The 22,048-nt window shown below is 51.9% G+C and overlaps 1 protein-coding gene and 1 long non-coding RNA gene across 5 annotated transcripts in view; one reads left to right on the forward strand and one right to left on the reverse strand.

Moving 5' to 3' along the window:
- Window positions 1-10,407: 10,407 nt before the first annotated feature.
- Window positions 10,408-17,622, reverse strand: LOC148120571 (uncharacterized). The gene is made up of 3 exons (XR_015739013.1): window positions 17,486-17,622; window positions 16,114-16,279; window positions 10,408-10,648 (listed from the first exon to the last, which is right to left on the reverse strand). It is a non-coding gene; the product is annotated as an uncharacterized LOC148120571 (long non-coding RNA).
- Window positions 17,623-17,752: 130 nt separating this feature from the next.
- Window positions 17,753-22,048, forward strand: part of Sulf2 (sulfatase 2) — an 85,036-nt gene continuing 80,740 nt past the window's right edge. For 2 of the 4 annotated variants that reach the window (XM_087910977.1, XM_087910980.1), the window contains exon 1: window positions 17,753-17,885. The gene's annotated coding sequence lies outside the window, so the exon portion shown is untranslated. Of the gene's footprint in view, window positions 17,886-18,188; window positions 18,445-22,048 lie in introns of those variants that run through there. The other 2 variants (XM_087910979.1, XM_087910978.1) reach the window with 2 other exon arrangements.

Consider the following 22,048-nt stretch of genomic DNA (forward strand, 5'->3'; position numbering starts at 1 on the left):
GCTTCAGGATGAACTGGGTTGGACGGAGTAGGATTGGTTCACCGGAACAACACTGCCACACAGCGGAGTCAGAGTCCCGGGCTACTAGTGGGCATTGGCCGCTAGTGGTAGGTTGCTGGTCACTGACTGTGCCCAGTCCCTTGGTGACTGGAAGAGGAACACAGCAACATCTCAGACAATAAGACACGACCCCCCCCCACCCATCCCTAAAAGCACTGTTTCTCTCAGTCAATGGATGCAGGAACATTGAATCAGACCACAGCAGAGGTAACAAAACCTTTGTATTAAGTATGGGAACCGGGACAGGAGAGATTGCTCAGTAGTTAAAAACACTGCACTTCAAAGGACATGGATTTGGATCCCAGAATCCACATGGTAGCTCATTACTAGTTCTAAGTGGTCTGACACCCTCTTCCGGACTCCATGGGCATCAAGCACGAATGTTGTGCCCAGACATACATCAGGCAATGCCCCCTCCCCGTATGGAAATAGCACCACCCAGTAGAAATGCAATGCCAGCCAAGCACCTCTACACTTCTTAATAGGAACCAGACATTGTGGCACAGGCCTTTCATTCCAGCTCTCGGGAGACAGAGACAGGTGGGATCTCTGTGAGTTCCAGGCCAGGCTCAAACTACTATGTAGGTAGTACTGGGCCAACCAAGGCTACATAGTGAAATCTTGTCTTTTTTTTTTAAAAAAAAAAAATCAACTTGCCAATAAATACAATATGGGCATTTTATTTTTTAACCCTAGATACCTCTAAAATATCAATTTCACATTTAGTAAATATAAAAGCTAGGGTGTCTTGTTTTTTTTTTAAGGTCTGCAATACTTAGTGAGAAGTTCTTAGCCATCGCCTGTCGCTGCACTCATCAGATGTGAACTGACCCCCTGCTGCTTTGGTGGTGATGCTGGGGGTGTTGCATGTTCTACCGCTAGGCAAGCACTCTACGGCTTGGCCATGCTCCAGCCCACACGCCCTGCATTCAGACCTCAGAAATTTCCAGTTGAAAACGTAGACCCACACAAAGAATGGATCAGCCCCATCTAAAAGTTCTCCAGTGGCGGAACCACGCGTCCCCTTCTGTTCACATAATGAAGATTAAATGAATCTGAAAGTTGCTCTCGACCAGTAGCTGCCTTCGATGCACCGTCACCACCTGTGCCATGTGGTGACAATATGGGGCAGTGTTGTCCCAGATGTTTCTGCCCTGCCAAACCTTTCTCAATGATCTGGCTTGTCATAAGTACATAAGCTTCTCTGTCACCAAGCTGCAGTCGTCCCCAGGCTAGCTCCTTTGTGAGGTGGTTGCCGGTCTGAGCACAACCGGAACAGACAGGTTTGGCAGCAGACAGGTTTGGCAGAAAACTTACTCACTCGGTGAGCAGGCCACGCCCTGCTGAGCTCAGAGGCGAGTCCACTGCAGGCTGCAGCTCCTGGGACTCTGTGCTCCGGGGCTAGCTGAATCTTGTGCTCAGGGTCTGAGTTCAGAGGTTTGCCCTGGATACCCACCCTGCACCAGAGATCTCAGGGCAGAGAGTTGCAGACATGACTGCTCTGGCTGTCACTTCTGCTTGTCTAAAGGCATACTGGCACCCCATAGCCCTGCCCAAGAGACTGCCTACTGTTACATCCCTGGGTGCCTTCTGGCTTAACAAAAACCTAACCAGGTTCTTGACCCTACATCCACGCAGCCCCGTGGTTCAGGGGACACCATCAAGGTCCTCAGACCCAAGCCATCTTGATAACTATGTCATTCACGGCTAGAAATCCCCTTGCTATTTTGAGTGGTCCAGGCATGGACATATGACCTACGGAGGCAATGACCAAAGAGAAAACTTCCTGTAACTTCCATTGCTGCCGGCAATCACGTGACTGAGAGGGAGCGTGACTTGAGAATGAGGCCACAGCAGCTGAAGGATAGCAAACCCGGCAGCCGGGCTGTGGAGTGCTGAGTTAAGGCCCCCTCAAGCCCCCGTCTGTCATGGGAAAAACAACACCTCTTACCCTGTGAACCACACTCACTAGGGACTTTCGTTGTTATATCCTAAAGCAAACTAGTTCATACACAACCATCCCAGAAGGCCTCTCTGATGCATGCCCTGGAACCTCTCCCTTGGCCGCCAGTGCTTACGCGCGCGCGCGCGTGTGTGTGTGTGTGTGTGTGTGTGTGCCTCCCCAACAGCCACAGGTCTCCTGAGAGCAGAGTCTCATCCATTCTTCTTCTGCTTGTCAGATATCACTAGGGTGAGGAAGGGATGGCTGAGCAGTGGGCCCAGGCCTGTTGTGGGACCCAAGACTACCTTTTTCACGAGTTGCACGGGGATCCTGAAGCTGCAGGGCCAGGGGCCACAACGAGAAACACAAACAACCAGGAGCTACCCATCCTGAGCTGGCCATGGAACACCTGGAAAAAAACCCAAAGAAACAAAACTCAGGTTTCTCTCAGCAAGGGGGGCAGGGAACAGGGAGAGAAAATGGCCGAGGGCTTCTGTCACTAGCTCTCAATATCTTTTTCCTACTCCACCCTCGGCCTTTGAGCAGGGGTTGAGAAAGTCACCTTTTCAGGCCTCTGAGTCTGAAACCTATTCTGTGTAGGTCTCCCTACTCACTCACAAGAGATCTGTCAAATGAATAAATGTCTCATCAAAGCTGTAGTCCACAGCTACTGCCTGACCCGGCCACCCGATCAAAGTTCTTTCCAAAAGTTGCCCAGGCAGGCAGCCTCTGGGCCCTGGAAGGCCCCTCCCTTCCTGACGTCCCCCTCTGAAGTGACACTCTGGGATCAGCGGGATCAGCGGGATCAGCGCAGTCTGTGGGTCACCCCAGAACAATGCTTGCTTAGAGGTCTTTGCGCTGTCTCCACGCTGGTTGAGGCAGACAGCCTGTGGCCACTGATCTTCACAGTGTCTGCTAATGGCTCGCCACGGGTGGCCTCTGTTGAAGGCTCTCAATTCACTAACTGCCTAAAGAGTCAGCGCCAACTGGGAAAGCCAGAGCCGGGCTTCCGCATCCTTATGAACCTCCAGGAAAGCAGCTGCCAGCAAACCGCACACACTCTCTCTGCCTTTGCCACGGGGAACTTTTAGAAAACTGCTGGTGTGGAATCTGATGGATGAAGGGGAGGCTGGCCCTGCCAGCATGGCTGATCCTTCTGTGGATGCTGCAGGCCTGTTTGAGCTACTGGACAGTTCCAGAGGTAACCAAGGAAGAGGCAATGTTGGTAGCCATGGAGAAATGAAGGACTAAGGTCACAGAGCTGGATGATGGAACCATCAGTGGATCCTCCAATCAGATCAGTTCTACTAGGTGGGCAATGGCCTCCTGCTTCTGTGAGAAGGTCAGAGTGGGACTTAGGTCTTGCAGTTACAAAGTCTGCAGTAACATTGCACAGGCTGTGACTATACACTGCTACCGCCATGTCCGTCTACGAATGTGAGCCTGTGAGGACTTAGCCACACAAGTTCACTTGGGATTGAAGCCAGTCCCGCCCAGCGTTAGGGCCACCAGGAGACAGAGGCTGTGGAAGGAAGTCTATGCCATTTTTTATGCAGTACTGCCTTTGGAAGGCTGGAAAACATTCTAGAACCTCTAGCAAGTCACTTACCCGCTCTGTTCTGTGGTTCCCTAAGAATAAGGAGGCCTAGGGACAGGGGTGCAGTGAGTGCCCTGGCCAGGGCTTGTGCAGTTGTAGGATGTTTGAAAGCAACCATTGTTTTCTCTTGTGGCTACCCAGTACCCTCACTATATATTGTCCTTGTCTCCATGATGGTCCTTGCCATCCCAGGCCAATTGCAGAAGTTCAAATTCCCAGAATTCCTCTGTGGATGGTTGTGGTCACCTGCCCTGGATGCTTCGATATAAGATGGAAATGTGGAGCCTTGAAAGGTGGTGGCTGTGCCTGAGCAAAGGCTTGGGTTCCTCCAAGGCAGCAGAGTGACGTGGTGGGCTTGGTGGCCCTGGTGTGTTTGTCAGGGGTCCTCGAAATGTAGCTGTAGGCCTGTGTCTACACGACTAAGCCAGACCCTGATCCTCTCATAGAAGGGCACTGCTCGGGTCTCTGAGCAAAGCCCCATCCTGCTTTACCCAGCCATGGCCAGTTTACTGCTGGCAGCGAGTTCCTCGGCACTGCAGTGAGTGATCGGGGATCATTCGCATTCTCGTGCCGCTTTCCCCAAGGTGACGAGGACTGAGTGGGCTGAGCCTGGCTTGTCCCAGGAGCCTCTGATTCAATCCTGGCCGGCTGCCCAGCCCTTGTGGGCACCAGTGCCAGACAGAGCCACTGCCAACCAAAAGTAAGCCCAAATGATGAGTCACCACGGGTACTTACAGGGCCAGGGTGGGCCTGGGTGTAAGGTACCCTCAGTGGCTCTCGGGAGCTATAGCCTTGGTCCACAGCCTCCAGAGCTTAGAGGCGCCAGTCCTGTTCAGCCTTGCTGAACACTCTCAGTGTGTTCCTGCTCTAGCAAGGGACCCACACAGGCCTCACGCTGAGTCCCCTCGACACTCTCTGATACCCCACCATTAACTCCAGTCACCGTCCAGGGCAGAAAGGCTACATACATGTAGTGAGAGCATTCACACAGAGTTCCCTCACAGAAGGAGATGTGTGTGAATCATGGCCCCCACCCCATGAAGGAGCAGAAAAAAAAAAAAACCATTTTGAGAAAGAACACCATTTTAGAGAGGACCTCACTGGGGGCGGAGGGGTGGCGGTGAATGCAGCCCAGCAAATTCATAACCGCTTCCAAGACACTGTGCCTGCCTTGGTCAAAGTGACCCACCAGGTGTCCAGACAACATCTGCTTGCTTCAAACGTCCTTGCGGGTGTCTGATTAACCGCTGTTCTGAAAATTTTATCCATTGACAGTCATTGTTTTGAAATTCCCCTATATCTGCTGGGCAGTGGCGGCACAGGCCTTTAATCCCAGCACTTGGGAGGCAGAGGCAAGCAGATCTAAGCTGGAGGCCAGCCTGGTCTACAAGAGCTAGCTTCAGGACAGGCACCAAAGCTACACAGAAAAACCCTGACTTGAAAAAAGAAAAAAAAAAAATTCTCTATATCTCAACCAACAAATTCAAAAGTTGCATACTTTTACCCAATCCCGAAATGTCAAGGCATGTGCCACCCTGCTTACAGTTTTCCCTTTAAAATCCCCTTACCCTGAAGCCAGGGCCATTTTCCCCCACCTGTTAGATTATGGCCCAAGTTAGCTATCTTGTAATCAATAAACCCCAGTGTGTTTGCATCGGATACCAGCTCTGTGGTGGTCTTGTTTGGGGGTTCCATGTGACGCGGGCATAACACCCACCCCTCACCCCAATCCCTTAGACTCCTCCACAGCCAGATGGGCCTGTCCAGGAGTGAACCTAGGCTCCCAGTAGCTAGGTCCTCATCCCTTCCTGCCTCAGCTCCCACGACAGAGAGCAAAACCACATCACTGCTGCTGCGATGTTCAGTGACCCTGGAGAGCTGCTCAGCCCCGGAGCCTGATGTCCATGTCCTCTCTTAGAGCAGTCAGAGCATGGCAGAGCCACCCCGTGCCTCAACACAGTCTGCTGCATGCATGAGTGGGAGCAAGTTCATCTGGACAATGAAAAGTTCTAAGACTGCTATGTGGGGCAGGGCACACTTTAAATGGACACACTGAACAGTGTGTAAATTAGACCTCAATAGTGTAGCTTGAAAAAATGAAATCTACCATGCCAAGAGCCAACATTAAAACTCTAAGCTACGTACCAGAATCTATGGGGTTTTGGTTTTATGGGGTTTTTTTTTGGGGGGGGGGTTGTTTCATTTTGGATTTTTTTGTTTTTTCGAGACAGGGTTTCTCTATAGGTTTGGAGCCTGTACTGAATTCGTTCTGTAGACCAGACTGGCCTCAAACTCACAGAGATCCTCCTGTCTCTGTCTCCCAGGTGCTGGGATTGAAGGCATGCACTACCACCACCCAGCCAGAATCTATGGTTTTTGTTAAGTTGGGAGCATAGCCCCCAGGCCTGGGAGTTGTATTGATCTGGACTCCAAATCCCAGCATTCCAGGTCCTGAACCAGGACAATGCTCACAGGGTATTTAAGTGAGACCCTGGAGAAGAAACACGTGGTCTCTTTCCTCTCCCCTGTGTAGTCGCATTCACATCCTCCTGGTTCCCCCTCAGGGCCACCCAAAGTGCAGGAATCCCATTAAACCTGGATATTTTTAATTTGGCTTGATAGGGATTTTTGTGTCAGCAGAGAGCTTGCGTTGGGAAAAATTCCTAACAGTTTTGAGCGCTGGTTAAGATCTTTGTTCAAGTATTAAGAGGGAACAGGGGTGAACACAACGATGACAGTTATTTCCACATCCCTCACCGCTTAGCAGAAAAGAAGAGACGAGGCCTCACTGTGAGCTTGTCTAGTTCCCGGAGAGGAGAGGTGTAGCCCCACTGTGGGCCTGTCTAGGTCCCGGAGAGGAGTGGTGTGGCCCCACTGTGAGCCTGTCTAGTTCCTAGAGAGGAGCGGTATGGCCCCACTGTGAGTCTTTCTAGTTCCTGGAGAGGAGCGGTGTGGCCCCACTGTGGGCTCGTCTGTTTCCTAGGACTCCGGTAACGATGACCACATGTAAACTGGCTTTATCTCCTTTCATTGCTTTAGGGACAGAGTTCCCAGAGAAGCTGTGGTCAGCACCACCTCCCTCTGAGGGCTTCAGGAAGGAGCCTTCCTGCCTCTTCCCACCGCTGAGGTCTGCAGGAGTCCTGGGCTCCCTGGCTGTAACTGCATGGCTCTCCCCCTTATCCTCATCTTCACAGCTTTCTTCCTGGGTCTCTCTGGGTCCCTACTTCTTCCTCCTACGAGAACCCTGGTGGTGGGATCAGGGCCTACACCAATTCTGAACTCAGCTTAATTATTTATATCAAAGATGATCTTCAAGTAAGATCACATTGCCAGGTTCTGGGTTGGCAGAAACTTGAGGCTGAGCAGCTCTGCCAGCACAGTGGGATGAAGGGTGGGGCTGAGCCCGTCTCGCCTCACAGAGCTCCGTCAGCCCCCAGGTGAGATACCGTCTCCCTCATGGCCACTGTGAGGGACCATGGACACTGTAGATGTGAACGAACGAGAGCCCCATCCATTGTCTACATTAGGTGTCCACTGCCACAAGAGTCATTCTAGATAGAGCCAGAGATTTGAAGAAACCCAGTTATTCTGTCCCATGATCCGACCCAGCAGACCCAGGAGGCTGCCTCACCTGGCTGTGAGTTTGCAAGGTGGGGAAAGGACTGTTTAATGGGCATGCCAAGAGTAATTGGAAGCCCTGTCTCTAGCCAAACATGCCCACAGCATTGCATACCAGTTCATTTGATCTCATAGCTGCCTTGAAGGGTGGGTCCTCTCAGAACCCCCTTTCTACCGAGGGAATGTACCTAAAGTCCTGGCTCAGGGACTCAGAAGATCAGGACCAGAGTTGAGGTTCAAGCACAAGCCTTTGCCTCCAGTCTGTGTTCCAAGACAGAGTGAGCCACCCGCAGCCCACGGGCCGGATCTAGCTCCTCGGCTTCCTATGGCTCAGAGCCTAAGAATAACATTGCCATTTTTAAATAGGTGTTGAACAGAAAAGGAATATGTACAGACTCTCTGTGGCTGGCAACACCATTTACTACGTTGTGGAAAATGTGTGTCAGTTCCCTCCGGTAACCACACTATTCAGTCTCTCATACCCTGAAGTGCCCAACAGAGGTTCCAGTAAGAGTCCAGAGGCTGTAGACAGACTGTGTGCCCCTACAGCTTCTGTGTAGGATGTCTGATTTATGAGTCACAGTAGACACAGCTCACAGCTAAGTCCTAGGACAGAGAGGCTCCTAGGCTCAGTGAGTAACTAGATAGACCGGGCATGTGAAATCGGTCCATCCATGGATGCAAGCCTGTGAATCTGACAAGAAACAAGGCTTAAAAACAGTCTGTGGGTAAAAGTCATCGGGGGCAAGCCTGAGGATCTGAGTTCAGATCCAAGATCACAAGGTGGAAGGAGAGAACGCCTACTGTGGTGGGATATTCCTTTACACGCTGTGGGGATGTAGAGCTGTGGTTGGTTTAATAAAAAGCTGAACAGCCAATAGCTAGGCAGGATTCCCTGGCAGAGAGAGAACTCTGGGGAGAAGGCAGTGTCACCAGCCAGACATGGAATAACCAGGATGGGCACAATAGAGATGAGGTAATAAGCACCTGGAAGAATGTAGATTTAAAAATATGGGTTAAGTTATAAGAGCTACTAGGACAAGCCTAAGCTATAGGCAGAGCTTTCATGATTAATAATAAGTCTCCATGTCATTTTTTGTGAACTGGCGGCCCAAAGAAAAGTCCAACTAAAAATGGCACCCAACGTGGGGTATAAAGCCATGACCCTGAGACTAAGAGTCTCACATTCTACTGGCTGAGCTAGCCAGGTGGAGAGAGAGAAAGAAAGAGAGAGAGAGAAAGAGAGAGGGGGAGGGAGGGAGAGAGAGAAAGAGAGAGTGCAAGACATGCAGGAGGAGAGGTAAAAACCATGAGTCTTGTAGCAACACACAGATGAATAGAAATGGGTTAATTTAAACTCTAAGAGCTAGAGACAAGCCTGAGCTATAGGCCAAGCTTTCATAGTTAATATTAAGTCTCCAGGTTGTTTTTGTGAGCTGGTGGCCCAAATAAAAGTCCAACCACAACCTACAAATCTGTCCTCTGACCTCCACATACCTAGTACTTTATGTATACCAGACACACACAATAGTAATAATAATTAATGTTTTTAAAAGAAATATGGTTAAAAGACAGGAAGAGGAGAGTTTTGAAGGCTGAAATAACTGAAAGTCCATGTGCAACAGGGCTCACTTCGTGTGTAGCTGACTGAGCAAGGCGTTCACACCTGCATTCACTCCCTAGCGCTCATAATTTACCACACATAAGATAAACCAACACCATTTATTTCCCCACACTTCCCGAGAGCCAGGAGTCTGGCTACGGGCTGCCTGGCCCTCTGCTCAGAGTCACAGCAGGCTGACAGTGGGCAAGGCTGGGACGGCAGCTCCTCAGAATTCAGTTCCCCATGACTGTAGAGCTTTGATTTCCGAAGGGTTTTCATTCTGAGAGTCTCATCTACCCCAGGCTAACTTCAAACAATCTTGACCTCCTCATCTTCCTGCCTTTAACCTCCCCAGTGCCAGAATTACAGCCATGCACTGCCACTCCCGGCTTTGCACTGCACTGGGATCAAAGCCCAGTGAGCTCTCTACCAACCAAGCTACTCCCCAGCCCACAATTCTGGGATGTTGTCATCAGGCAGGGAAATCTGCACCCTGTGACCTCCAAAGATGACAATTTATCCCTCCCCTACCTTTAAGGCCAGCTAGAGAACATTATTCTAGAAAAAGAACAACACCCTTGACACTTACGCCTGATTAACGAGGCCCAGGTAGGGCAATTCCCTTTCCATTAAATTCTATTACCTGACTTGGGAGATTAATCTCATCTGCAAACTCCCTTTGCCTCAGTCTCATCCTGGTTTGGAACTGTTAATCTCATAGTCCCGCCCACACCCAAGGGGACAGTGGGATTAGGAACCTTGGGGACCATGTTAGAATCCTACCTCCCTAACACAAGCTGCTGGTTTCCACTCCCCACCCATTGTGGCCTCCAGGGCTCTCACGTCACCAGTAGCAGAGGCCAGCCTCCCTCAAATGCACAGAATAAAATCCCTAGCTTGTTCCCATTGGTCCACCAAAGGATCATATGCTCATATCTGACTGTTGTGGGAGTAACTTCCGCTGCCTCAACCAATAGTCGCTGAAATACGAGCCCACAGTGCAGCGGGGAGCGACTTCCGCTCCATCAGCCAATAGCTGCTGAAATACCAGCCCACTGGGGCGTGGTATATTTCTCTTTTAAAAAGAGAAGCAGATCCGGATCAGGCCCTCTTGGTTCCGGCTCTTGGTTCCGGTGCTTGCTCCTGGCTCCTGCGACTAGGCTCCCTTCCTGACGGTTTATGGTGTATGTAAGTTTTACCCCCCAAAATAAATAACCCCTTAAAACATAACTGGTGTGGGATTGATTCGCCGATAATTGGCGCCCAACGTGGCTGGCCTCGAACTCGTGATCCTCCTACCTCTGACCAATCACTGGTCAGAACGCAGAATGCCTAAATTTGTCAACTGTGAGTCACATATGCAAAACTGGAGTGTGTGGGCTTTCATTACTGTGAAAATACCAGAGAGGACACATTTAGAGAGGTTTCTTTTGGCTCACTGTTTCAGAGAGTTGAATCCATCATCAGACAAAGTCTGTTTACATCATGACAGCCAGGGAGGAGGAGGAGAGAGAGAGATGAGAGAGAGAGAGAGTATTATGCCAGTGGCTCTGGACTCCACCCCCACCCCTTTTTAAGTGGCAAAGAGTTTATTTCAGTTCACAGTTCATCAAGGCAGGGACATCAAGGATGCAAGAGCTGCCAGCATCCCATGTACAGTCAGAAAACAGAGAGGGGCAGCCCACCATGTCCTTTCCCTTCTCACTCCATCCAGCTCTGCAGACTATGGGATGGAGCCACAGCAGGCAGTGTGCTCTTCCTCCTTAGCTGCTCATCTCTGGAAAGGTCCTCAAGACACACCGAGGGTGCCTTATCAACTGACACCCCACTGTGGAGAATCAAACAAACAAACATGAAAACATCATCAAAGCTGTCCCACTTGAGGCACCAGGCTTGGAAGTCAGGGAGAGACCATTTTCCCCAAAGAAAAGTAGGGCACTTTCTCCACCATTGGGTAAGTGACCCCTGGAAAGACCTCTCTCCCTTCTGACCCCCCCCAAACAAACACCCACCTCACACATGTATTTCCCGGCTATGTTGGAGTTCATGTCCGAACTTCCAACACTGTTCTTGCCTTTACTAATTCATTTTTCTTGTTCTATGTGCACATATGTAATGTACATGCAGGTCTATGTGTGTCTCTGTGTATGTTACATGTGTGTGTGCAGGTGTGTGCTGATGTACACACCCAGGAGCACACCAGGGCCAAGGAGGATGCCAAGCATCCTGATCCATCACTCCGGTTTATTCCCTTGAGAAAGGGTCTGTTAGTCACTGAACGGGAGCTCGGCCAGCAGCCAGCAAGCCCAGCAATCCTCCTGTCTCCACCCTCACAGCCCTGGGGTTACAGGCACCCACGCAGCCACACCCAGCCTCTTGCATGGGTGCTAAAGTCCTTGTGCTTACACAGCAAGTGTTCTTACCCACAGAGCCACCTCCCCACCCCCTAACTTATGCTGAAACTTAAGCTCATGACAACTTAAGCTGCCAACCCTCTATGTTCCTGCTTATGAGCAGCCAGTGTTAAATACCCATTGTTTAGAGGCCAGGACTGAGGCAAAATTCCCGCCAGAGCTATGAGACAGCAGAGTCCCACTGCTGGATCCCCCTTGTCCCACTGGGAGAGAAGTCTCTGTCCCCTCCTCGGTGTGCTGCTAGGTCTCAGTTCTGTGAGAGTCTCCAAACTATAACCTCAAGGCTGAGAATCAAAATATTTAACTACAGGCTCTGGCCCATCCTACTAGATGCGAGCTGTCAGTCAGCAAAGCCTTCTCTGGGCCAGAGGTGGAGCTGGCTGGTTGGTCACTTGGCAGCATGTGGCCAGCAGTGGGGCAGCATCCATGCAGCCAGCAAGCTTCCCCAGGGGAGGTCTGCTGGGAGGCAGTTCAGTGTGAACCAGTGAACAGCCAGGCGGGCTTCAAATCAAGGGCCCTGACTAAGCCATCTCATGTTCAACAGAGGAGTTAAGTTCACCCAGATGAAGATACACACTGCCAACCCTGCCAGCCTGAGTGTGATCCCTGGGGCCCACACGGGGCAGGGAGAAAAGGGCTTCTGAAAGCTGCCCTCTGTGACTGGAGAGATGGCTCAGAGGTTAAGAGCACTGGCTGCTCTTCCACAGGTCCTGAGTTCAATTCCCAGCAACCACATGGTGACTCACAACCATCTGTAATGAGATCTGGTGCCCTCTTCTGGTGTACAGGCAAGCATACAGACTTTATACTGTAAACATAAGAAATAAATAAATCTTTAAAAAAGAAAGTTGCCTTCTGAACACACACACACACACGTGTGTGTGTGTGTGTGTGTGTGTGTGTGTACATAAATACATAATATTTTAAATTCAAGAGAGGCTGCTAGTATAAACTAGACACCATTCCGTGCATGACCGTAGGTGGTAGAGGCAGGCACTGTCCCCACTAGCAGGAAAGTGAGGCCCATGGTGACACACAGCTGTTGAGTTTAGGGTTCTGTCCCTAAATACAGGGATCCAGATCATTTTTACCACCTCTTCTGTTTGGAAGCCTGATCTACAGGTTATTCATTCATTTACCAAGCGTCTAGGGATTACTGTGTGGAAGTTGATATTCTGGACACTAAACTATCATGGTGACAGACACAGCCTCTGTCTTCTACTGCTGGTGTCTGGTAGGGCACAGGGAAGGGAACACAGCCAGTGGCCATGGGCACGAAATAAGAATGGAATCTCAGCTAGATGTGGTGTTGCAGGCCTTTAATCCCAGCACACGTGAGGCAGTGGCAGGTGGATCTCCGTGAGTTCAGGGCCAGCCTGGTCTATGTAAAGCACCCCAGGCCGACCAGGAGAGAGAAAAAGGGGTATCAGATGATGGTGTATTATAGGAAGATGGTAATGTGGGGTGATGGGTGAAGAGTGGCCAGGAAGTTGTCTTTAGGTAAAGCATGCAGGGAAGAGTCTTGGGGAAAGTGGCATCTGAGTTGAACGCTGTGCTGATGCGGAGCTGGCAGAGTGAAACCTACTGAGTTTCCTAGGAGAGGCCAGAGCAGGTGCAAAGGCCCCGAGGCAGGAAAGGGCTTGAGAAACAGAGAAAAAAAAATACTTCTGGGGCCCTGTTAATGGGAGCAAGCTGGGAGCGATTACAGAATTACGGTTAATTTCCTTAGATGCCATAATGATGGGAAGGCCAACTGGGAAGGCAGTGTATTCCTTGGAGATGCCCGCTCCAGTCCGGAGGGGTGATGGCGTCACCGTGTCTGCAGCCTTCTGCCAAGGGACCCAGCAACACATCAAGCCCACATGATAAATATAATCAACTGTGGGCTCGAGCAGAGGGTTCACACGCATCCAGTGTATCGTCCTCTCAGTGATTCTGTTCGATAACTTTATCATAAAAAGAGAGTTGAGAGGCACTGGGGAGATGTGTGCCTAAGTTCAGACCCCTGGCCAGTCGTGCAAAATCAGTGATTTCTGGGTTCAGAGAGAGACTTTGTCTCAAAAGATAAAGTGGCCAGTACTAGATGAAGACAGAGGCCAGAGATTAATATCAGGTGTCCTCTCTGATCACCCTCCCCCATCCCCATCCCCATCGAGCGCTGGAATTACAGGCATGCAGCCATACCTGGCTTTTTACATAGATTCTGGGGGGTGAACTCAGGTCCTCATGCTTCCAAAGAAAGCATCTTCCCAAGAAAGCCCCCTGTCTCCATTCTTAAATGAGAAAACTGAGTGGGGGAGGGGGTCAATGGCCAAGCCCAGGTTGTTAGACACTTGCCCTGGATTAGTATTGAGCATTGCCCCACCATCCAATAACCACAATCTACAAACTGTAATCAAAGCTCAGAAGTGATTTGCTGGATTTTGATCATGAAACAAAATATACTGTCCCAGAGAAAGCCCTAGATCAAATATCACTTATGAACAAGTGGATTGTGCTTCTTCCCTCAAGACAAAGACCCCAGGGGTGGAGTGATGGCCCCTGCTGCCTTTGCAGAGGATCAAAGTTGGGTTTCCAGCACCCATGTAAGGCTGCTTATAACTGCTTTTAACTCCAGCTCCAGGGGGATCTGACGCCCTCTTCTGGCTGCTGAGGGCACTGCACACAGATGCACATACCCACACACCAACACACTTGAAGATAATTTAAAAAAAATAACTTGAAAAGAAAAATCCTTTTGTTCCACTTTGTCTGCAGAGAGGCCTCGGCTCTACTCAGGGCCTCACAACTACTTTCATTGCCAGCTCCCCTGTCCTCACACTGTTGGAGCACCCTGTTTACCAGGGCCACATAGGTGACACAGATTCACGCTTTTAAACTTTCTGGCCTGTTTCTCTAAGACAGACCAATGGTATAACATCAAACAATGAATCCATTTGTCTCCATGACCCGTGGTCTTTGAAGAGTGTCTTAACTGGGGACTGTCCCACGCTTTCCCTGGTAAGAGTTCTCAGTAAACACCATCACTCTTCGCGATCGCTCGCGGCAATTATAGTGGTTGATAATTCTCCTCCCTCTCAAACTAGCCCTTGATCCTAAATGTGCACTTTCAGGCGTCAGGCGTTAGAATAAATTAGACTATACAATTACATGTAATTAAAGGGGGGAAACGGCTGTGGCGATGCACAGATAGCTGTGTTTTACTGAAGAAAAGCCTGTCTGTGACCGTGTGCTGGCCCAGGGAGGCCACATGAAATACAATTAGTGTTCTGTTTTAATGGGGACTATGGAGTTGCTCTCATTATCACAATATCTGAAGATATAGAAACAGTTTCTCCCTAATACCAGGGTATTTCTCCTGACAAGACAGCTTGGGTTCTAACGAGGATTTCAGCACAACAAACCACAAATTCATACTGTTTTGCAAGATACTCAAATTTGTATTTTAAAAATCCAGCACAGCCCATCTCCACTCTGGAGCTGGGGGGGGATGGATCTCGACTCTGAGCGGGGCTGCAGGCTTCTCTTGGAGGGGCGAGTCATGGCCAAACTTGCATGCATTATTAAAGCCACCTGTGCCCCAGAGCATGAGGCCTCAGCCGGAGCCTTCAGTCTCCAGCCATGTCCCTCTGTTTAGTGTTTTTCCTTTACACGCCAATTTGTTTGAGACATGTTAAAAGGTTGTCTTTTATAACCCCCATAAACTACCATCGACTCTGGCCCAGATGCAGCCAAAAAAAGTAATCTGCCTGGGTTTCAACCCGTGGGCTGAGATGCAGAAAGTCTCAGAAAGAGGCTTCTGGGTTCCCACCATTGCCAGAGAGTCAAGGAGGTCAGAATGGAAAGGACCCTATAGGGTAAGTAGAACCCACGATGTCCTGTAGAACAAACCAGGGACTCCCAGAGGGGAAAAACAAGACATGGGGTGTCAGAACAAAGGGTGTCCAAGTTAAACTAATAATGTAGGTGGGGGGACAGCCTGGCAGACTGGGGGGCTTGCAAGGCTCCACAGCTGTCCAGCTGGGGCATTTGTAGTGACGGATGCCATCAGGGCTACGGGGCATGCAAAAGAAAGCTGGCCTAGACCACGTGCTTAGAAAGGCGGGGACTGGAGACTCAGGAAGTCCTGAAGGTCTGGGGACGCTGTTTTAGCCTACCCTGGCCATAGTTGAACTGTGGAGGAAAGAGGCCTGAAGCCCCTCACGTCTTCTGATAGACATAGAAGTTCTTGAGGGTCCAGGAGTCCTCAGCCACCTGGAAGGAGCCTGGGCCACAGCCCGAGGCCTGGCCCAGCAGGGTTAGGAGTTCACTAGGCTAGCGGAAGACGTGTGACTGGACTTTGCAGACCCTCCGGGTGCCTGAGCTGTTGCTCCTTAAACTTTGACCCCTCCTCAGTAAAGAATGAGGCGGGGTCAGGTGCCGACGTCCCTGTCTCTAAGTTAGACCTTTCAACTGCAACAGCAGAAAGAAAACGTGAAAGAAATCGAGTATGCCATCTTCCTCCAGTGCCCAGGCCCAGCTGGGTGACTGAGTCTCCTTTCCTGGAATTTCTGGGGGACACACCCAACTACCGAGAGAACTACGGTCTGAAGGACAAGGGTGTGGTCATACTGTGGTTCCTGAACTGTTTTGTGGTGTAAGTCCCCAACTTTTAGAACATTCTCCAGAACCTCAAAACAAATAGGATGCAGGTTCCAGCCCTGACCCTCCCTCCCTTTCCTGCCCTAGACCTCCATGGGACACTGGGCAAACCATTGTTGCAGTGAGGTACCCGGTCCAATGCCAGGCACAGCCTCTGCAGTGGGGCAGAAGGGAACAGAGGACCAAAAGCCACCAGTCCATCCACAGTGGGCAAGTAGGCTGTGGGCAAGACCCTAACCTCTCTGAACAGCCATGTCCTCCAAAGATTGTGAACGAACTTTTCCAGTGATGACCAGGTGCAGATGCTCTTCAGTTGGCCATAGAACCTGCTGGAACAGTACTTCCCCGGAGGAGAACCCAAGTCACGTGGGGCACAGAGTGTGCAGTGTTGTAAATATTACATGCTGCAGAGAAAGAAAAGAGTAGAAAAAGATACCATAAAAACTTGTTTGGTGTTATCTGCACGCCTCTGAGACAGTCTCACTATATAACCTGGTTTGACTTGGGGTGATCCTCCTGCCTCAGCCTTCCTAATGCTGGGATCACAGGTGTGAGTCGTGTCCGTGACATCAAAACTGATTACACCTGCTTTTCTACCTGTTTTAATTTTTTTTTTAAAATAGGTCTCCTAGACCTCCAGCTGGTCTCAGACTCACTGGGTAGTAGAGGGTGACCTTGAATTTCTGATCCTCCTGCCTCTGCATCTCAAGTGCAGGCGTGAGCCACCACACTTTCCAGTGCCAATTCTCAGTTCTCAGTTATAGAAGCGGCCTGACACGCACCTCCACTGAACAGTGTCGCGGGGAGTGTGGCCCTTCCAGACACACGCATCCACTGAACAACCCTGGGAAGTGTGGCCCTGCCTGACACACACACATCCACTGAACAGTGCCCGGGGAACAGTGCCTGGGGAGTGTGACCCTTCCACATACATACATACACACACACACACACACACACACACACACACACATGCACGCATCCACTGAACAGCCCTGGGAAGTGTGGCCCTTCCTGACACACACACATCCACTGAACAGTGCCTGGAGAGTATGACCCTTCCACACACACACATCCACACATATCCACTAAACAGTGTCATGGGGAGTGTGGCCCCTTATTCAGCACTAATGCTGGAAGAAAGGAGGAGGTGTTTTTTTTTTTCCGTTGTTCCTAAAAGTGAATACTCCGATATTCTGTATCCGGCCATAACTGTGCACTGGCCAAAGGTGGGACCTGCCCCTGGCTTGGAAAAGCAAGTTCAGGATTAGTACAAAGAGGAGCCTAGAGCCTCCAACCCAGTCAAAACAATTCGTCAGAACTTTAGATAAACAGTAAAGATTTTTCTGTTTGTTTTTTTTAAGTCTCCATGGGTGTCCTGTTATTTTTATTTATTAAACTTGACAACACTATCCATCAGGAAACTAGAAAAATCCCACCAGGGAAAGGAGGATTTGTAAGATAAGTACAGCCTGGGATTTCAGATATTATGCCGGAGCTTAATTTCTTGGGTTTAGATTCTGATCCATTGCTTGTACTGTCTGACCTTGGGCCAATAACTTGGAACCGCTCTGTGTCTTGGTTTCAATATCTATAAATGGATAGAATACCATGGAGGATTTTCAGGGTTACGTTTCCACCCAAGGCCAGCGCTGTTCCCCTGCAGGGTCAGTTCCCCCCAGCTCATCGGCTGCACTTTTCTGCAGCTACTGGTGGGCTCTGTGGCGGTTCTTCACCCTCCCCAGGCAGCCAGTGTCCCTCAGACCTCTGGTGGTTTTGGGACGGCAGAAATCGCGCAGACAGCACCACCTGGAGTCGAGTTTTCTCTTTAGCAAGGGAGCCCGCCTCTCCTTTCTTTCCCACTCCCGGCCCAGGGCAACGCTTCTGCTTTCGCTTGAGCTCAAGTTAATTTCTCGGAGAGCTTCGGAGAGGCGTGGGAAGGTCCCGGGCGCGTGGGCAGTTCCTCCCGCAATCTAGCTCGGGAATCGGCCCGAGCCGGCGTCTCCAATGGCAAGTGTGTGCGTGTGTGTTTAGAGGCGAGCTCTGGGCTTTCAGCAAAGGCAGCCGGGTGTTTGCAAACCAGGGCGAGCCCCTGTGAAAGCGGATAAAAGAAAACATTTATTAACGTGTCATTACGAGGGGCAGCGCCGGGCCGGGGCTGTCGTACGCCTCAGGGAATACTTGGCTCCTCGCGGCTGGGTGGGAGGAGGACAAAAAACGGAAAGAGGCTGGATTCTCTGCGCGCCAGCCCCAGGGCCTGATCCATGGCCCTCGCGACTTCGCGCCGGTGTCTGGTGGACTAAGAGATGCGCCCCCGGGCCGAGTGGCACACACGCGCGCACACACGCACGCGCGGTCCCGGCTCGCCAGCAGCTCGCCGCTCAGCTTACATCGGTTTCAACTCCGCGCCCAGGGCGAGCGGGAGCGGGTGCGGGTGAGTGCGCCCGGGGCCCGCGAGGGTGCGCGCTCGGCGGCGGGAGCGCGGCCGGCCACCGGCTCGGCAGGCAGCAGGCCGGGAGCCGCCGGGACTTGGGGCCGGGGCGCGCGCGGGGCGACCGCGGAACCGGAGGTGAGGCGCGTTGGCTGGGTCGCAGGGTCCCCGGCGGGGCGGGAGGCGGCCGGGTCCCGGGTCCTGGAGCGCGCGGAGCCCGGGGCGGGCGGGGCGGAGCAGAAGCCGGGATGCAGCGGCGGCAGCCGGGGCAGCGCGGAGTCCCCTAACGCCCCGCGGCCCGGCCCGGCTGCAGCAGAGGCGCGGTGAGGCCGTGGGGGCCGCGCGGTGAGTGGGGCGCGGGGCTGGGACCGGGCCGGTATCACGGATTCCAGGGTGAGCACGGCTCAGGTGAGCCCAGTGGGTCCCCGCTGCTCCACTCCGGGATGATGGCACCCGGAGGCTTCAGAGCCGACCAGCCACAGGGGGCTGACCGGTTTGACCCCGTCTGTGAGGCTGGGCGGCAGAGGGAAGGACTTCTCGCTGTGCCCCGGTGTTCCCCGGGAAGGGCGCCTGGACCCGAGGGCTGCAGGAGCATGGCCGGGTTGACCCCTTGGGGTTTAGACTCAGAGGGCCAGCTAGAAGCCAGGTCACGTGCAGCTTGTCTGGGCAGGACCCAAGCAAGCAGGGATTTGGAACTCACAAAACCGAGGACAAATGAAATCGGAAAACTTCTCCTGCCCCAGGTCAGAACCCATCGCCCAGCAGACCTGCTTCCGCCGCGGGCTCCAGAAGCCCGAAGGGGACGCTGCAGCGGGAACTGCGACTTCATTTAGAGTAGTTCATTCATTCATTCGACAAGCATTTGTGGAGCTTTAAGCGTACCAGGCACAGAGTGTTACCCCGGAAAGTGTGGATGGCAGTGTTAGTCCTTGCGAGGGCGACTGGGCGAGGAGGCTCAAAGCGGGCAGATGGAGGGAGCCACCCGCGCGGACCATAGGTCTGCTTGGTGGCTTCTGTCTGGCGGGGACCCTGAAAGCCTGTCTCCCTACACAGTAGGATGATGGTCTGCCCAGAGCGCAGTTGTGGTGACCCCCGCCTCTCCCCACTTCCTGAAAGTTCTGAGCGGCCCCACCCCTTCTGAATTGGCTCTCTTGCAGCCTGTTTTAATCACTTTTTGAGTTAAAAGTCAATATTTAATTAACCAAGTAATTACGTTCAGCTTACGTTTGATTCTAGATATTTGCTGTGTCTATGGGGATGCCCGCCCTCTCCCCTCCATCTGTCCCTGCCTCTTTCCCACGGTGCACCCCCAGTCTACTCTGGAGGTGAGGGACAGAGAGCAGGTGACACTCGCTTTCCCTGGGGACACCCTGGATTCTCCCCCCCCCTCCCTCCAAATTGTTCAGCTTGCAGTTTGTGGGGACCGTCATGTCACCGGGTCCAGCTCCATGCCCGCAGGGGATCAAGTAAGATGCAATCACTGATTAAAAGGGGGTGGGAGCTCCCTGAAGACCCCTCCCCCCAAGATGCTCCACCCAGCCTGGCTAGTCCTCTGGAAAATCAAAACAACCTGTTTCTACGCGGTTTGGTGTTGTAATCAGCAGTTGGTTGATGATGGTGTTTGTTGGCTTGGCCGTTGGCATGCTGGACCCGCTGTCCCAGCCCTGCCTGGGAGGCAGTGTGGCTTTGGACTTTGTGTAACCCTCTTGAGGTTTTTTTATTTGAATTTATGGCTTTTTCTGAAACCTTAATAGCATGTTAGGTTTTCAGAATTAAGGGTGGAAGGGTAGATTTGCTGAGACAAGGCTGGCCCTGAGGGAGGAGCTAAGCACACCCATGTGCAGTCTCTGTGTGTGCCCCTGTGTCCCCCTGGCCCACGGGGCTGCATCCAAGGACCCATGTGCAATTTCACACCGGAACTGAGTCTCTCCCCTGTGTCTGGCCTTGCTGACTCCTGGCCCCTGGGTCAGCGGGAGATTATCACTCAGCCATTCTCTGTTCTTAGACTCTGCCCTCTCTGAAGACCTGAGGCCCTTCCTGCCTTTCTGACCAGTTCAAAGGAGTTTCCTCTTCACCTCAAAGATAGCGGCCAGGAAGTGTTGTAGGCCCTTAGACACGAATCACGTGTCCACACGAAATCCCAGAGCTGTTCTTGAATACCGTGCTCAGTGGTACATTCCTCAGGCTCCAGGTCCTCTGAACCCCTAGGCTCTTTTCCTCTAGGGGCTTAGTTATTTTCTAAATGTAGGGGCAAGAAAGACCTGACCAGTGAAACAGCAAACAGAGGAAGCTGGAAGCCCCTCCGAATCCTTTCCCTTCTCCAAGAATCTCATGTTTTGGGTCGGAGTGGAAAGGTGCCCTGGTTTGCATTGTTGCTGTTGTTGTTTTCCTCTGGTGGTTTTTTGCCCTCTCTTCTTCCCCGGCGTTCGTCTCCCTCCCCTGGTCTAGATGCAAAGGTTCTCTCAAATGTGTTCAATGAAAAGCCTGTTGAGGTTAGGATTTTTAGCTCCTCAAAAGCACACGGAAAGTGGTAGGACACAGTGGGAGTGAGACCCTCTTGTGGCTGCTGGTGGAGTGGCCTCAGAGGGGGTCCCAGGCACTTGGTTTCAGGCTGGACCCTGTGTGTCAGTGGAAAGGAAAAAGTGAGCCTCTCCATGGTGACCTGCAGGCCAGGACAGTGGCTATGACCAGCCCCAGGGACTGGCCTAGTGGGGACCCCGGCAGATGCCCATCATCCAGCCGGCTTCAAGGCGCTATCTAATTGGGAGATCATTAAGATCATTATAATTAATTGGCATCCTGATAAATGGCGTGATTGCCTAATTGGGGCGGTTGCTAGGGAACTAGACCTCACTTGGAGCCTAGAGGGGAAGAGGCAGTGGCTGGCTGCAGTTGGGCACTGGGGTTACAGACCCTGCAGTTCATGGGCGGAAAGCCAGAACCGTTTCACCCATATCTGCCAGCAGCTGCCGAGTACAATTGCAGATGAAATGTGGGCTCGGGGTGTTTTCTTCTAAGGGCTCCAATCAGGACCCTTTCTCTTGAAAGCTATTAAAAGAGAGGCTCTGAAATCACTCAAAGGCAAAAGAAAAATGTCTGATGCCTCTCACGGGCCCCCAAATCCTAAGGCACCCCTGGCATCAGGTACTGCTGGATCGGGGCTCGGCAACTGCCATAGACGCCATTCTTCCGTCTCCGCTCTGCCCTCCACCTCACTCTGTGCCTTCTTCAGCACTAGAGCTGCAGTCTCTGGCAGCCCCAGGCGGGGTGTTGAAGACAGCCAGTCTGTCTGGCCACCTGCCCAGCAATGGCATGGGGGCGTGTGACTCAATCGTTATATGCCTCCGTGTCCTTATCCAACAAGTGACGAGGGTAAGTCCTCACACCCTTCCCTGAGTCTGTGGACCGGGGTGAGGTCATCAGAGCCGAGCGTTAGCATCTGTCCCAGGCACACCTTGACTGTTATCACCCTGGAGATGCCCAGCAATGCCACTAAGTGGTTGCTCTCTCACCTCTGTGGTCACAGCCCAGGAGAAGCAAGCCTCTTTGCAGCAACAGCCTTCTGGGCCCCCAGATGCCCTCCCATGAGATCACTGACCTGAGATAGTAAGTTACGCATGCCTCAGACCACAGTCTGGATGGGGGGGGGGTGGCTGCTGGGTCCCACAAACTGGGGGTCCTCTGGAAAAGGGAAGCCTGGTCATTTGGGAAGCTAGAAGCCGCCTGTATGGGCAGCCATGGC

Source organism: Myodes glareolus, chromosome 10 (genome assembly GCF_982192425.1).
Source record: "Myodes glareolus chromosome 10, mMyoGla1.1, whole genome shotgun sequence".
In the NCBI taxonomy this organism is placed as follows: domain Eukaryota; kingdom Metazoa; phylum Chordata; class Mammalia; order Rodentia; family Cricetidae; genus Myodes; species Myodes glareolus.